The sequence below is a fragment of the Gigantopelta aegis genome, unplaced genomic scaffold (assembly GCF_016097555.1).
Source record: "Gigantopelta aegis isolate Gae_Host unplaced genomic scaffold, Gae_host_genome ctg2831_pilon_pilon:::debris, whole genome shotgun sequence".
Classification (NCBI taxonomy): Eukaryota; Metazoa; Mollusca; class Gastropoda; order Neomphalida; family Peltospiridae; genus Gigantopelta; species Gigantopelta aegis.
In genome coordinates, this window is record NW_024533057.1 from 6,216 (window position 1) to 25,000 (window position 18,785).

Below are 18,785 nucleotides of genomic sequence, written 5' to 3' on the forward strand. Positions count from 1 at the left end.
TTAACTCAACCATATGCATGGGGCCTGCAATCTACGCGGTCCATCCCGCTTACGTGCATGAAACAGTGGGCAGACCTGGCACTGGCTAGTATGTATTGATGTATGAATATCTATATATTGTATGTATGTCGAGGTTGACTATTACATACATAGATAGATATTAACGCACTGGCGCAGGGGATAATTAAATCCTTTCTGGCCTCAAAAATTGTCCCATGCCCTTGCTGGGACTCGAACCTGTGGCACCGATTCGCCCGCAAATTGCAAGACTAACCATGATACGCTCTGAGCTATCGAAGCTTCCATAAAAAGGAAGTTTCTTTAACTCAACCTAATGCATGGGGCCTACAATCTACGCGGTCGATCCCGCTTACGTGCATGAAACAGTGGGCAGACCTGGCACTGGCTAGTATGTATTGATGTATGAATATCTATATATTGTATGTATGTCGAGGTTGACTGTTACATACATAGATATTAACGCACTGGCGCAGGGGATAATTAAATCCTTTGTGGCCTCACAAATTGTCCCATGCCGTTGCTGGGACTCGAACCTGTGGCACCGAATCGCCCGCAAATTGCAAGATTAACCACGATACGCTCTGAGCTATCGAAGCTTCCATAAAAAGGAAGTTCTTTAACTCAACCATATGCATGTGGTCTACGTATGTATGTATGTATGTATGTATTGTATTGTATGTATTGTATGTATGTATGTATTGTATGTATGTACTGCATGTATTTTGTATTGTATTGTATGTATGTATGTATTGTATGTATATATTGTATGCACGTATTGTATGTATTGTATGTATGTATTGTATGTATTGTATGTATGTATGTATGTATGTATTGTATGTATGTATGTATGTATGTATTGTATGTATGTATGTATGTATTGTATGTATGTATACTGAACAAAAAAAGAAACTTCCGATTTGTACATATAGTATTTGTTGTGTTAAAGAATTCATTGTGTAATGAAATTATATAGGTTGTATTAGCCTTGAGCTGTATTATAAGAATTCATGAATTTTATCGATTATTTTTGCACTGTTAATCGTCGACAACGTAAAATTCAATTTGCACGTGCATGCATGGTTCGACATGTCCCGTGTAGTATTCGGTCAATTTGTTTTACGTGTCTTACTGACATTGTTGTCAAGTGAACGAAAACGCTTCAAAATTTGTAAAAAAATTAACGTTTTTTTTACATTGTAGCATTTTTAGTGTGCCAAGAATACCCAATAATTTACGCGAACGGGCGATTGGCATGCTTGATGCTGGCATGTCGACAGAAGACGTTGCAAGGCATATTGGGAGTTCTAGTCGAGCGATACGAAATCTTCGCGTAAGATTTCGAACGACAGGAAGCACCAACGACTTACCACGTCGTGGACGTCCGCGTGTTACAACGCGTGGTCAAGACCGCTATATCATGAACACGCATTTGCGCAATCGATTCCAAACTGTCACTGCTACTGCTGCTAACACACCTGGGCTTCATAATAACCGAATCAATGGGCAAACTGTTCGTAATCGTCTGCGGGAGAACGGTTTACATGCACGACGTCCTTACGTCGGATGCGTTTTAACGCAACGTCATCGTCTAAATCGTCTTAATTGGGCACGTGTACACACTAGTTGGATACGGCGACACTGGAATACCGTTCTTTTTTCGGATGAATCCAGATTTTCTTTACAACGTGGTGATGGCAGGGTACGCGTCTACCGTAGGAGAAATGAACGCTATGCTGACTGTTGTGTTCTTGAACGAGATCGTTTCGGGGGTGGGGGTTGTGTCATGGTCTGGGCAGCCATTGCCCATGGTTATCGTTCAACACTAGTCGTCATTGATGGCAATTTAAATGCTCAACGTTACCGCGATGACATTCTCGCTCATCACGTCATTCCTCTGTTCCATGACAACGCCAGCATCTCGATTTTTCAGCATGATAATGCCACCTCTCATACAGCTAGAGAGACTATACATTTTCTTAGGACAAATAACATTGATTTCATTGATGACTGGCCCGCTAAAAGTCCTGATCTCAACCCCATCGAGCATGTCTGGGATAGTCTGGACAGACGATTGAGGCGTCGTCCCAACCCACCCGCTAACGTCAACGAACTTCGTCAAGCGCTCATTCAGGAATGGAACAATATTCCACAGGCAGAAATCAACACTTTAGTCAATTCTATGTGCCTGCGATGCACTGCAGTGGTTAATTCAAGAGGTGGTCATACCCGTTATTAAGTGGGGTTTTTTTTTGTTTTTTTTTTAACCCCTACACACTTGGTCAAACTTTCTCCCAGTTTCTGTTAACCTATGGCCATGATTTTTGCACCAAACGATGCATCATGGAACACTCTTTAAACGCATATATAACAATTATTCCCCCGGTTTGTTTTCATCAAGTTATGTTCAAGCAAAGTTAGCGGAAGTTTCTTATTTTGTTCAGTATATGTATGTATTTAAGAATGAATGAACGCACTGGCTCCGGAATTTTTTAAAAACTAAAAAAATTGTTATTTTCTAATTTAGCCCCAGGGATTCGAAATTGATTTTAAACTGACCGTTGTGATATACAAAATATAACTGTTTTTCGGTCAGTCTTGTTTTAAATTTATTTGGCTAGTACTATGTTTTGTTTACAGCCGGATACGATGTATTTGTTTTTAAAAAATTGTTAGGAAAGGGATAACAACAAACTATGTATGTATGTATGTATGTATGTATGTATGTATGTATGTATGTATGTATGTATTGTATGTATGTATGTATGTATGTATGTATTGTATGTATTTAAGAATGAATGAACGCACTGGCTCAGGAATTTTTTAAAAACTAAAAAATTGTTGTTTTCTAATTTTGCTCCAGGGATTCGAAATTGATTTTAAATTGACAGTTGTGATATACAAAATATAACTGTTTTTCGGTCAGTCTTGTTTTAAATTTATTTGGCTAGTACTATGTTTTGTTTACAGCCGGATACGATGTATTTGTTTTTAAAAAATTGTTAGGAAAGGGATAACAACAAACCATGTATGTATGTATTGTATTGTATTGTATTGTATTGTATTGTATTGTATTGTATTGTATGTATGTATTGTATGTATGTATTGTATGTATGTATTGTATGTATGTATTGTATGTATGTATGTATTGTGTGTATTGTATGTATGTATGTATTGTATATATGTATGTATGTATGTATTGTATGTGTGTGTCTGTTTGTATGTATGTATTTGTGTGTTTGTTTATGTGAGTGGGCGTGCTTATGTACATATGTTTGTATGTTGTCTTTGTACTTGGTTATTTGTAATAATGTCACTAGGTAGTGAAGTCATGCGTTGGTCGTAGACCATATTTCACTACGCATACTATCGAAACTATCGATAGTTGAGCCAACAATTGCGATAGTTGTCGATAGTTGAATTAACTATCGATGCATTGCTATTGAGGCACTGACTATCGCAATATATCGATAGTTCGATACACCACTAATAAATATTCGGCCTAAGTGCTCGACTGGAAGTGCTTGCATCGCAGGATCAAACCACCTCAGTGGATCCATTCAACTGATTCGATTTTTGTTTTCGTTCCAATCAGTGCAACACAACAGGCCAAAGGCACTGATATGTGCTTTCCTGTCTGTGGGAAAGTGCATATAAAAGATCCCTTGCTGCTATTGGAAGGAAGGAAATGTTTTATTTAACGACGCACTCAACATATTTTATTTACGGTTATATAGTTAAAGATCACACAGATATTGAGAGAGGAAACACGCTGTCGCCACTTCATGGGCTACTCTTTTCGATTAGCAGCAAGGGATCTTTTATATGCACCATCCCACAGACAGCTAAGCTATTGGAAAAATGTAGCGGGTTTCCTCTGATGACTACGTGACAGAATTACCAAATATTTTACATCCGATAGCCGATGATTAATTAATCAATGTGCTCTAGTGGTGTCGTTAAACAAACCAAACTTTGTTAACTTTAACTTTAACATAACATACCATCTCTAAAGTTTATATAGTATTGTCAGGGATAATGTGTAGACCCTAAAATGTTAGGTAATAGGGAAAGAAGAAAAGTGTTTGGTTTTACAAAATATCGGATTTTTTTGTACAATGTTGCTGAATGACTATGTTTATTAATGTTCCTGGAAAGGGACAGCATGCCCAAATACACCCTAAAACAAATTTAACGCAAGTTGTGCGACAATTGCAGGAAATCGGCGTGAAATGGTAAGATTTTGGCGAATCCACGTGAAACTCGGGGAAAAGATTGGGGTAGTGATGGGTATTTAAAGCTGCAATGCTCGCAATGATGGCTCATTTCCATTTCGACGTATACGAGTTACAAGATGCTAAGACTAAGCCTGCTGAATCGAAACATTGCAATAGGCCGCTTCCAGTTAGGTGAATCGCAGTCAGCAGTCGCACGCCACATGAACGTCCAGAGCACCATTTCACGTCTCTGGGACAGGTACCAGCAGTTTCAATCAGCTGAAGACCGGCCCAGCAGTGGAAGACCTCGCATAACAACTGCAGCACAAAAGCGCTACATCCTCGTTCTGCACTTGCGTCACCGAACTGCCACAGCAACGAACACTTAGAAGGGTGTCTGCACAAACCATTCGGAACCGACTTCGAGAAACTGGTTTACGGCTAGCAGACCGTATGTTGGCCCCGTCCTGCGACGTCAACATCGACATTTACGTGTTCGCTGGTGCACGAATGTACAAGGGTGGAACTTGGGGAAACTGGCGGCGAGTATGGTTCAGCGACGAGTCACGTTTCCTTTTACAGCGACTGATGGTCATGATGTGGGGAGCCATCTCATACACCGGCAGAAGTGAACTTCTGTTCGTACAACCTGACAGCTGTACGCTACCGGGATGAAATTCTTCGCCGACACATGCTTCCCGTTTTGGATCGACAGAGAGAACTCTTTCAGCAGGACAATGCCAGGCCGCATACGGCACGTGTAACAATGGATTTCCTACAGAATGAGAACATTAATGTGCTGCCATGGCCATCAAGATCGCCAGATCTCAACCTCATTGGACATCTATGGGACTAACTGGACATACATGTACGCCAGCGTGATCCGGAGCCTCTGACACTTCCGCAACTGTTACATGCACTGCAGAAAGAATGGGCTAGGATTCCACGTGCCCGGATTCAGAAACTCATTCAGTCTATGCCAAGGAGATGTCATGCAGTGATTGCTGCTGCTGGTGGCCACCCAAGATACTGATTTCAGCACCCTAGTGCGACGCTGTTTGGTGACGAAAATGCCTCAACTGCCGTCAGTCCATAGCAAGAACATTGTTACATACTCATGTCAAATTTGACTGTGATCCGATCATAAATAACGAAATTATGCCAATTTGTATTAAAGAGATAATTCCATGAATATTTCGCCTATGCGTTTTTTTTGTGTGTTTTTTTTTTGGGGGGGGGGGGGTTGGGTTTTTTTTGACAGAGTATATTATTCACAAAAGCAATTCCGATGCCGTCAATACACCAAATAGAAAACAAAGCTATGCCCAATACCAAAATTTAAACACATTGATGGGGTCTTTTTTTTTTTTTTTTACCACGCGCGCGTTTAGTGATTCATTTGTTATTTTTCTATATTCCTGTTTTTACAAACTATGAATCATTGTCTGTTAATGATAACATTATACTCATCACACAGCCCCTCACAGGCGTACGGGCTCCAATTGTTCTGAGGGTGGGGGTGCGGTGGTCAGGCTGAGTTTTGCCCGAATTTAGAGGATTTGAAAAAAAAAAGAAGCCCGAATTATTGACATTGCACCATCGAAGAATGAAGATGGGAAATCTTTTTTTCTAATTAAACTGATCACTAGATGTACCAAATATGTTTTTCAACAAAATACTTTAACATAAGCGTGAAATTAAATTTCACGACTGATGATTTCTACTGTGGACATGCATGATCGGATCAGACAAAGTATATACTGGCGTATTTGGAAATTATCATAAAATAATGTACGAGATGTACCCATTATGAAAGCATACGCACGTTCTATATATTTACGTTTCTTCTACCTATACACATATGCAATATACTCAATTAAGTACATTATTCATCAATGTTAACGGTTTTACAGTTTTAATGTAGTTAAAGTTTACTGCTGCTCTTGAAGTCTTATCAAAACATGTACGCGCTACGAACTCAAAACACCTGAAATAAAATATTAAAAACCCATCACAAATAGTGCACCTCTGAGCATCTATGTAGCAGTCGGTATTTTGTGCGTGAAGCTAGGTTCAACAAAGTTCACAACACCAGCTACGGGTTAGGGCATCATCTTTTATTCATGTAAACATAATACACAAGACACACCCTGCAAGGATTAAAAAACACAAACGTTAACAATATGGTAAAAACAATACAAATATATCCCTATCGAGGTAAAACAAACATTCAGGCATATATTAATGAAACACATTGCAAATCATAGAAAACCGTCATTAATCATTAATTATCATTCTGATGATTATGAATCATCATCCTCTTTATCCTAAATACTGTCATCACGATTATTAATCATGTTAACATACATGTATATATATATATAATAATCATTTCGTGACCACCAATTATAATCATTGATTATAGCAAAGGGGAGATAATTTATAGTAAATAGGGTTATTTAAATGATTGTAATTATAATTATTATTTGACGTAATAAAGCTTTATCATTAATGAGTTTTATGAAAGAAAGGATATAAATTACAAGAGTATATTTAAAATTACAAATATATAAATATTAGACTTAACCTGTAGCTTAACATACCATATGAATTACACGTAGGCATTGTGTTGATATATTCCATAACAACTGGGGAAACCTGCATAAAAATAAATTCATAATATCAATTGTTTAGTATATGGTTTCCATATATCTATTATACATTCAGAACTAAAACATTTAAACTAATTCATTCCAAAACCAATGCTTTGGTGTAGTTCGTCATAAAAACATTGATTAAACGTAGCTAAATTATTAACTCAGATAAGCTAACAACTAAAACAGAAACTTCACTTAAATCATAAAATATATAGTTTTTTGACAGCAGAAAACAAAGATGGCTGACATTCATTATGTCACGCCCTGTAAATCCATAATAATTAAAAGGCAGATTTATTATTAAATATTATATGTTGAATTATTCATTAATCATTACCAGGAATAGAAAATTAGGCATTTACTATTATTATTTAAGTTTATCTTCTATAACAAATTAATACTAACCTTTAAATTAAACTTCTACTATTTCTCTCTGATCTGAACTTGTTTCTTCAAATACTAAATAATTCTGTCCTGTCTTGTCAGTCCAAAGAAAGCATGCAGATACATGTGAGTGTTAATTATCCAATGGGAGAGAAAGAGACAAGGGTCACAGTTTAAAGATAGCTTGGGTGTTTGTATTGTAGCTATGGCTACCAAAAGAGCTCACACTGACTGCACTGATGTGGTCACGCGTGGTTGACCAGCATACACGAACATATCACAGGTACAGGGCAATACTAGAAAAAGGTGATAAAATGTTAATTATAGTGATATGTTGTTCAACCTGTAGTTGTTACAGCCTGAAAATAAACATTAATGAAATACATACTAAATACCATACTTAAAGGTACATACTCCTCTAAGAACCTGAAATTAAACATTAATTACATAAAACCTATATGCTTAAAATACACGTGTACTACATCTACATTAAAAATATTTCTGGGGAAGCATGCCCCCGAACCCCCTAGACCTCTTACCAAAATATATAGAGATTTATCTAGTCATCCTGTATCTCTTCGTATAGATATTTAAGTACGCTATCCTAGACACACATCTTCAGGAGCTCTCTGGGCTATCTAACCTCATAACTTGCAAAACGTGTTTCTGTACTTCCCCATTCCGAAAGTTGGGTGTACTCGACTGTCCACACGTGACCAAGATAACGCAACTAGCCACTTTATCGATTGTACAGTTTTTGTGCAGGTCATTGTAAAGACTGGATTGCATACGCGTATAGGCTCCCTATTTTCTTTCTTTTTTTTTTTTTTTTTTTTTTTTTGGGGGGGGGGGGGGGGGGCAGGCTGGTTTTTGCCCGAATCTAGATTACAATATGTAAATACACCAAATATTGTGGGTATCATGATGAAAAGACATGGTGAAAAGTGTTCAGGACAGCTCATTGTTCCCGAATATTTTATTATCTATCTATCTATCCTATATATATAACAAAATTACATTAAAAAAAAAAATAATAATAATAAAACTACTACCAACAGTTCAGTTATTTAATAATGACATGTTTCGGCATATTATTGCCTTTTTCAAATTAACAATAAGATGACGTAACGTCATCCTGACGTCATTCTCATCATGACGTCATTGAGACAAACAGATTATTTTTTATTTTTTATACACTCTCATTTCCATTATTATAATATTGTTTTATCAATTTGTACAGGATCTGCGTAGATACAACAGTAGTCTAAAAACAGCAGGTTAATGCACTGAAAAGTAGCCGTCAAAACAGACATTAGACCACTAACTGAACATATTGAAATTTTAAAGAACAATGTCACATTTTAAATAGAAAAAGGTAATAATAAGTGTATAAATGCATTTTATAGCAATTTTGTTAAATTACTATAAAGACAAGATTATTTAATTAATTATGGAACATGGAAACACAAAGTAATGTCACTGTACTGCATTGGATATTTATAACGTTACTGAATGCCTAAGATGTGTTTACATAAAATATAACGTTATCATTAAGTCCATGTGGCGTTTTGGTTCTCAGTTCGTGTATCCAAAAAGTTTCTCTAACTAGTCGATGATGTTCATCATTGCTAAATACTTGTTCAATAGGCATAAAAGAAAAGTTAGATATGGAATGATAATTCGTATTAAAGTGGGTATTAACCAACGTAGATTTGCTAGGATATAAATTGATGTCGCTACGATGTCCATTCATACGTAAAGACAGCTTACCCCCTGTCTGTCTTACATATTGCATACTACATTTTGTGCAAGTGATAAGATAAATCACGTTTGAAGAACAGCATGTCATAGTATGTTTTATGGGATAAACGCGTCCAGTTTGACTGCTTTCAAAGTGCGTTTTTTCTTCAAGGAATTTGTCATTTTTACATTTACCACATTTTAATGCTTTTTTAGTGCTTTTTTAGTACTTTTTATTATCATCATTAGATTGTTACAGTAGTTTAGAATGAAGAAGCATGTCTTTAAGATTATGTGGTCTTTTAAAAGCAACAATTGGTTTACTTTGTGCTAGTATGTTGAGTTTACTTGACTGTTCGAGAATTCCCCAATATCTGTGTGATATATGGCCAATATTTGGTAGGCATGGGTTGTATGTTACGACAAAAGGTATCATTGTTTCTTGTTCAGACGTAGATGCAGGAGATTCGATATGTTTTTCTTTGGGTCCAATTAATGTTTTTTCTATAGCATTATTTACAATGGCAGGAGGGTAAAGTCTATTCAAGAAGTGTTTTTTCAAACTATTTAGTTCAGTTTGTAATGTGTCACTGTTTGAAATGATTCTGATGTACCTTTTAGCTTGACTGAAAGGAATTCCTTTTTTACATGCCTTGGGGTGAGCTGATTTGAAATGTAAATATTGATGTGTGTTTGTTACTTTTGTGTGAACAGTTGATGAAAAAGACCCACTATCTGTTTTAATGACATCGACATCTAAAAATGTAAGTTTATTCCTTGAATATGTGTATGTAAATTGAATGGTAGGGTGCTGTTGATTGGCAGATTCAATGAATTTATTAAGATCTTGTTCAGAATGGTCCCAAATAAAAAATATGTCATCTATATATCTAAGCCAAAGTAGCGGCGATCTAACACATTTGCTCAGCAGAACGTTTTCAAAACAACCCATAAATAAATTAGCATAACTAGGGGCCATTTTTGTACCCATTGCAGTGCCTTGTATCCTATAACTTACCCATGATATCCATGTCATAAACCCATGTGATAATTTACTTTATCTCGCCTTCATGTAAAATTCTTTGATCTCATTGGTTGTTTGCCGTTGGACACTCCCTTATCCCCCTGTGGGCGGAGCCAAATTCTCTTATACCCCGTCTGTAATTTCCAACAGTTTCCAGCCGCCCCAGTTAATGCTAAAGCAATAATTAGATTATAAATAACATTGATAATCAATCAAGTATACATAATTAATTTTATTTTTACTATAAAATACAATATTTCAATACTTTTAAAAGCTGCAATGTTGAACTCGGCCACCTAATTACGGTCGTGGTGTTATTGTATTAATGCGCGATTAGCAACAGTTGTTTTTTATTTTTTATTTTTTTATTTTTTTTACTACATACATTTCTGATAAAAAAAAGTTTTTTTTTTATTCTATTTTTATTAATATCTGTTAAAGACAATTTCGTATTACAAACATTTGAAGTTAAAAACTCGTTTATCGATGGAACTATTTTTCGTCACTGGCAAGTGGTTTCTTTCGCGTCCGCGTGGTACGGCTCCGTTAATAAATTAACAATTATTGTCTGGCGTTATTTTGATTATTTGGCTATATGGTTTAACATGTCGGCAAGATAAATTCGTTGTAGAAGCATCTCTCGGGGTATATGGCTTTTTATGTACCCTCTGTGTGCTCTTTTACCCCCTCGCCTTCGGCTCGGGGTAAAAGAACACACAGAGGGTACATAAAAAGCCATATACCCCTCGTGATGCTTCTACAACTTATATTATTAACCCGGTTAATTCTGGTATGCAAATTTACACGGTCTCTATTGTCCGAACCAAATTGTTAACAACTACGAAAAATTACTCTCCTACCTTTAATTGCCGTTAGATTTCCTCCAAAGGTTGTCCAGAAACAAATCTTGAAAAAACCATTACAATGACACAGATTCCACATACCAGATGCTAATCATGTCATCTATATTGACTTCGCTGAGAGCGCATAGGGAAAAAAGCATGTAATTTTGTATCGGCTGCCATTTTGACTTTTTATGGAATATTCTTCAAGAAGGGTGAAAGGATAGGACTTAATCTAACAACGTCATAACATGTTATAATATAAAAGCAAACACGATGACGTCATATTTTTTTTGTTTTTTTGTTATTATAATTATAATTATTTTAATGATACCACTAGAGATCATCGATTTCATATTAATTGTGTCACATACTTTGGAGGCTTTCACCCCTCTTGAAGAGTGTTCCATAAACAAACAACATGGCAGACGGCAGAAAACTGCATGTATTTTTCCCTATGCAATCTCAGCAAAGACAATATCGGCGACATCAGTGCAGTCTCGTGTGTGGAATCTGTATATTTGTAGTAGGTTTTTTTGCGATTTGTGTCTGGACAAACTTTGGAGGAAATCTAACGGCAATTAAAGGTAGGAGAGTAATTTTTTGTAGTTGTTAACAATTTGGTTCGGACAATAGGTAATGTGGAAGGGTCATTGCTTACAAGCCAACAAGACCCGTGTACCTGAGCGTAACGTTTTCAAAGATTTGTTTAAAATGCGTGACGTCAAACTAATCTGTGCTAATCGTGATGACGTCATATTATTGATGGCGGCGACTTTAGTACTGTGATTTACTAAAAAAATTAATTAGAATATTATTTTAGAAGTGTTATAGGATAAATAGAATTCGCTACTCGTGTTTTTTAATATGTAAAATATCAACCTCGTCTAGTTAATCGGTATTTGTCTCGGCAGAGCCTCGACAAATACCCATTAATATAGACTGTTGATATTTTCCATATTAAAAAATACTCGTGACGAATCATATATATATATATATATTATATACATAGCAATGAAATATATAGATCTACGGAAACCATAACAGTCATATCCGGTGAACAGTCATATTTTCACTGTATTTTAGCTACTGTGAAAATATAGAAGTCGTATTTACTTTTTTGTAAAAGTGCATGATTAAATTATCTCCCTTCGTCTTGGTTCTTATTTAAATTTGATGATTACCAATGCATCTGATCGTATTTGAAAAATAAAAAAACGTAATTTAAACAACTGTACCTATAAAAAAGGGATACGAAGTGCAATTGCGATAAAATATCTAAAACGAATTGAATACGAAGCTAAATAATGATGACACAATGTAAGTGTAAGAATTTAACGGCATTCGACTCGTTTTGTTTTTGTGGGAGTTTTTAGAGGATCGCTTTGTCAGGTATGTTTGCACCGCAGTATTGTTAAATAAATGTTAATAAAGATAAATTTTAATCAAATTTCTTTTTAAAAGTCTATGGTAAAGTAAATTTTGTGGCAAAGTTCCATAGGAAGAAATATATCATGACGTTACGTGTTTTCGATAGGATAAGCGAAAGATATTACCAAAAAGCGAAAGATATTGTCAAAATTTAGGAAATATGTATATAAAAAATAGACCATTTCATGGTATTTTTCCGAATACGATTTTTATGTCAACTCGTGACGTGTGAAAACCATATGGGCGATTCCGCCTTGTGCAGCAGTTACAGGGGTCATCTCATAAGAGGAGGCAGTACGTAGCACATACTTTTGCCGTATCCTGTCGATAACACCCCAAATGTATCCTTCAAATTCAAAATGGAGTCAATAATGTGTAATTGTTTTGGTTTAATGACGTAATGAAATCCAAATTCATCCAAAACGGCATTAGCCAACTCTTCCATGTTGTAACTTCGCTTGATATGAGACGGCCCCTGTAACTGCTGCACAAGGCGGAATCGCCCAGTGCGCGATCACGTGGTCTACGTCTCGAAATAGATCGCCGAGCTTTGCAATTGTTGCGACGGAGTGTCACGAAGCGTAGCTGAATGTGGGTGCTGTCGGGTTTCTTTCTGTAGTAAGTGTATTAGTGATTAATATGTGGATTTTTTTGTATCACTTAACTCGAAAATGATTGATGTAAAGGTATTTGACGTCAAACATAGGACTGTTGTGGTATTAGAGCGGGACTCGTTGCCTACCGTTTGGTAGTCAGGAATTGCCAAAAAAAGACATAGGTTGGTCTCTGACTGTAATGAGAGCGTGTTTATGTCCAAATGTCCGTCTAGCTCTCTTACAGTCAGAGTACTCGGGCTAAAGAACCCGGAAGTGAACGTCGAATGCAACGAAAAGAACGTTTAAAACATCCTATGCTATTTTTCTTGTCAGAACTGATAAATTAAAATGTCTTGTTTGTTTCTTTTTCCTTCTTCTTTTTCATCTTAATTTTTGTTGTTGTTGTTGTTCGACTTTTATATTAATGGAATGCCGAGGAACAAGAGAATAGAATGCGCGGCGACGACCCGGCCTCGACCCGTTTAAAACCGTCTTTATGTTTGGTCGGGTTGCGTTAAATGGTTTGTTTAAAAAAACAAAAGGGCTTGAGCAGTAACATTAAAATACAAGGCGTGTGGGAATGCTATCAGTGTACCATAATTTTATGCACAAAAGGTTACAAAACTATAGCAGGATACAGTCGCCTGTGCCAAAATTATGCAGGCAGTGGTTTAGATTGTGGGATTGCGATGTTTATGGGGGTGTATTCTTACATAGCTGCACTGCTTGAATCAACCGATATACGACACTTGCCCTATTTATGAAACCAAAGCCATACACCATATTCAAAAAAAAAAAAAAAAAAAAAAAAAAAATCACAACTGGCGTAGCCAGAGGGTGGGTTGGTGGGGACCACATCTTTGGCCCTCCAGTTATGTATACTGACATATTAGGCCGTCTCCGTTCTGACACACCGGCCTCGGTGGCGTCGTGGCAGGCCATCGGTCTACAGGCTGGTAGGTACTGGGTTCGGATCCCAGTCGAGGCATGGGATTTTTAATCCAGATACCGACTCCAAACTCTGAGTGAGTGCTCCGCAAGGCTCAATGGGTAGGTGTAAACCATTTGCACCGACCAGTGGTCCATAACTGGTTCAACAAAGGCTATGGTTTGTGCTATCCTGTCTGTGGGAAGCGCAAATAAAAGATCCCTTGCTGTCTGTCGTAAAAAGAGTAGCCTATGTGGCGACAGTGGGTTTCCTCTAAAACAGTGTCAGAATGACCATATGTTTGACGTCCAATAGCCGATGATAAGATAAAAAATCAATGTGCTCCAGTGGCGTCGTTAAATAAAACAAACTTTACTTTACCGTTCTGACAAGACATATTAAGGCTGTTTACGCTTGGGTGCCCATCCCATTATAAAATCAGGCTGTCTAGCACACTCTTTTGAAAAAGTTGGACACAATTAGGAATGAAAATATAGAAAATGTAGGACAAAAGTAGGAAAACGTAGAACAAAAGTAGAAAAACTAAGTATTCTGAAGAAAAAGTAGGAAAAATAGGACAAAGACCAAAAAGTACGAAAAAGTAGGATAGCTGGACAGTCTGTAAAATATTTGCCAATTAAGCCAGTACAACAGTGTATAAAATAAATTATAAACTCGTGTTGTGGCAACAACTGTTGGGAATCAAACTTGAAGCTTCTGCCCCCCCCCCCCCCCCAATCTCACACACCCCACATATTAGTTATCCTACTGTACACAAAATGTACTCACAAAGCTTTATCTGTTCTAGAGGCATAGGCAAATAAAAAATAGTAATAAATATTATAAGACAACCCATGCCTACAGAACAATAATAATAATACAAAATAAAAATTTAATTAAAAAAATGTATATATATATATATATATATATATATATATATATATATATATATAACAAAAACAAAAGAGGCAAAATTATATATTATATATAACTTGTGCAGTTCGCACAATTTGTTTAATATTTATTATGAGAATACTTCCTAACATTTTCTTTTTTCTCAAAGGGAGGGTCTTTACATATTAACCCCCATGCAGTCTGGTACAGGTAAATATAGGATTACCATTTGATGGGTGGTGTCAAACTGAATCCCAAGTCTTGGAAGTCTGAATTACTCCTTAGCAACAATATGTCAAACACAAAAAACAAATATAAATAAAATATTGTATTAAATGAAATTGTTGAAAGTGTTTCATTTTCAGCAGCAAGTTCATCCCCTACCCCAGTTTTTCTTTCACATATCAGTTGAAACTGTTCTATTATTTCTATCATTCTGTTCTCAATATCAAGATGCAATGTAATTTGTTTAATAGTTTGTCTTCAGAATCTCATTTTCAACATCTAATCAATGACTCCACATCCATTGGTCCAGTTGCTGAAATATATAAAAACAAACATATTAAGTATTTCACATCCATTTGAAGAAGTACATTAGTCTGTAACTTAATTATATATCGTTGTATTAATTTAAAGTTTAATTTAATTTTAGGAAAACAAAGTAGTGAACAATGTATTTAACTTTGATGATGTTATTTGATTTCTATTAGAAAGTTGCACAAAACTACATATAAGATGACATGTGGAAAAACAAAAATGCCTATGCTTTGCTAAAAGTTGGGGTATAAAATAATGATGAAAAACAAAACTACTGTCTCCAAAAGAAAATCATATTTAGGGTAGGTAATAAAAACAAAACAGATGTAAGTGCCTCATCTAGGTGGTTATGGGTTTGAAATGTTTTGAAATTAGGGTTAGGACATTACATTTCTAGCACATGACCATTTATAAACAGCAGTTCTTTTACTATCATTTATCTAAACATTAAAAAATATATCAATTAATTTCCAAGATTTTAGGGTATATAAGTTTAACCTTAGTAGCCTCTGGCAGAAACCATTAAGTTGAAAATTCTAAGAATAACAATAAAGGAATAATAAAATGTCGTACCAGTATGTATGTAACAGTGAGTGAAATGTGTGAGGTCCATGTAAATACTATAACGTACACCTTTCACTAATGTGTTTTATTCTGTACATAATTGTTTATTTTACCTTTAATTAATGTTTTATTCGTTTATTAGGTTTTCCCGTATAGAATATACTATACGGGCAACGCCCAAGTGATGTTTCCCGCCAACGATTGGGGCGAATTGTCCGTGCGGGTATTTAGACCAATCGCTATAGTTTATTGTGTAGTGGTCACTGTTTGATGATCACGTGACGAACACTACTGTAATTATTATTTGTTCAAGACGTTCTTTTGACTGCTCTGCTCATTTCTTCTTCATATCCGGTATCATTTACACTGCACACACAAGGTATGACTAACAAGCATGTTTTAATGTTATTATAATATAAAATAGTATTTATAACTAGTACGTAATTTGATATATTAACGAGTTTTGATTAAAAGCTGGTAAACATGTTATAATAAAATAAGGGTGAAGTTGTTTAATAGTAAGCTTAATAATTAATATAAAACCAACTAAAGTTATATAATGTTTCTATATATAATAAAACTCATATTTTAAAGTAATATATATGAATAAGTTATTTTCCTAGTTAATTATGTATAAAAATGTATTGTTAACGTCTAAGGTTATCATGGCAGCCATATTGGAATAATTGTATTTACATGATAACTTATGTCATTTTATTTGTTTCTAGGCTGGAACCATATAACATCTAAGCGTTCCAGTCACTGACCATTTTGCCCATAGCAAAGGTGTGTAGAATAATGTAATGTAATGTATTTATTTGTATTGTGTGTGGTATTTGTCATATAACGCACGTGCTTTGTATGCCGCACGTACGTTTCATGAGCGCCTGGCCAGTGCAATTGAATCGTATGTGTGTGTATAAAAGATTATTGTATGGTTTGTGGTATATTCCATCACTGGAGATTATATGTTGAAGTAGTGGATTATATTAATAAGTATTAATATACTGGTGTAGTAAATAAGTATTTCCATATTTGACAGATCGGTTAATTACTTAATATAAATATATAACAGATGCCCTTTCCAATTAAGCGTTACGCATTTTATTTACATTTATTCATTTAGTATTTTATTTTGGTAGCGAGTACATTAAGGGAAGTTAAGTTGGTATAATTACCCAGGTGTTGAATAAAGGCAGATAATGCGGAAAAATATCCGCCCGGTCCCCCCTAACCCTAACCCTAACCCTAACCCCAACCCCAACCCTAACCCCAACCCTAGTCCTAACCCCAGCCCTAGTCCTAACCCCAGCCCTAACCCTAACCCTAACCCTAACCCTCAACCCTAACTAAAAATAATAATGGAGGGGACCGGGCGGATATTATACCGATCATGCTATGTTATTTATATGCCTTGATATAATTCAATCATCTTTGAATTATGAATTATGTATATGATTGAATGTTTGAGTTTTATGTGTGTATTTTAACTATTTAAGCCTGTGATATTTATTGTTTGTCTTTACAGGGTCGTTTTGTTTTGTTTCCCTGGTATGAATAAAGTGTGAACCCTTCCGGTAACTCGTGTTTGTCATCTTTGAGAGTACCGTTATATGTATTATAAATTACCCAAGATTGGTAATTGATCTGCTGTTAGGTGAGTAATTGTTTTTATATATATTATGGTAAAATTGGGTTGTTTTAATTGAGGGGAGGGGTGGGGTGGAGGGGGACTAATGTATAAGTTAAAGTTTGTTTTGTTTAAAGACATCACTAGAGCATACGGAATTATTAATCATCAGCTATTGGATGTCAAACATTTTGTACTTTTAACATGTATAGTCTAGAGTGCAAACCTGCTACATTAGTAGCCAGGTATCTTTTATATATACTCTTCAAAAAAAGAAACGCAAAAGGGTACAAATGGGTCATAACTCCGATTTTATGTTTCCTACCGGTTCATGCTTTGTGAATATAAGGTCATTGCATGTCCCAAACACATTCCCACGGTTACATTCGATAAAACGTAGCTACTGTACAATAAAGTTCCAAAATGTGAATATTCGCAAAAACGCAGCCACGTGCAAACCATGTCACCACTGCACGTGCGTTGTCTGCACGTGCAACATGAACACCGACAGTATAAAAGTGCAGGGTGTTCGCTTGTCTGGCCTCTGTATCTGGCCGACAGTTGACAATCCAGGACATGCCACGTCTCAGTGAACCGCAGAGAAACAATGCCATCGGCCGACTAGACGCAGGCGAATCCAGAACGGCCGTTGCCAGGGCATTCCATGTGTCCCCAAGCACCATCTCCAGACTGTGGGACCGTTACCAGCAACATGGATCAACACGTGACCTCCCTAGATCCGGTCGACCACGGGTCACTACCCCCGGGCAGGACCGCTACATCCGGGTACGCCACCTTCGGGAACGATTGACTACTGCCACCTCCACAGCCGCAGCAATACCAGGTTTGCGCAGGATATCCGACCAGACCGTACGGAACCGCCTACGTGAGGTAGGAATTCGTGCCAGAGGTGCAGTTCGAGGTGTCATCTTAACACCACAACACCGTCGACTCCGACTGCAGTGGTGCCAGATTCATCGACAATGGCCTCAACTGCGATGGAGACAGGTGTGGTTCAGTGACGAGTCCCGATTTCTGCTCCGACGTCATGATGGAAGATGTCGCGTGTATAGGCGTCGTAGTGAACGTTATGCGGCAAAACTGCGTGCAGGAAGTGGACAGATTCGGCGGGGGGGGTAGTGGCATGGTGTGGGCAGCCATCTCACACACTGGCAGAACTGACCTGGTCCACGTGCAGAGCAACCTGAATGCACAGGGCTACATTGACCAGATCCTCCGGCCACACATCGTTCCAGTTATGGCCAACGCCAACGCAGTGTTCCAACATGACAACGCCAGGCCTCACACTGCACGTCTCACAAC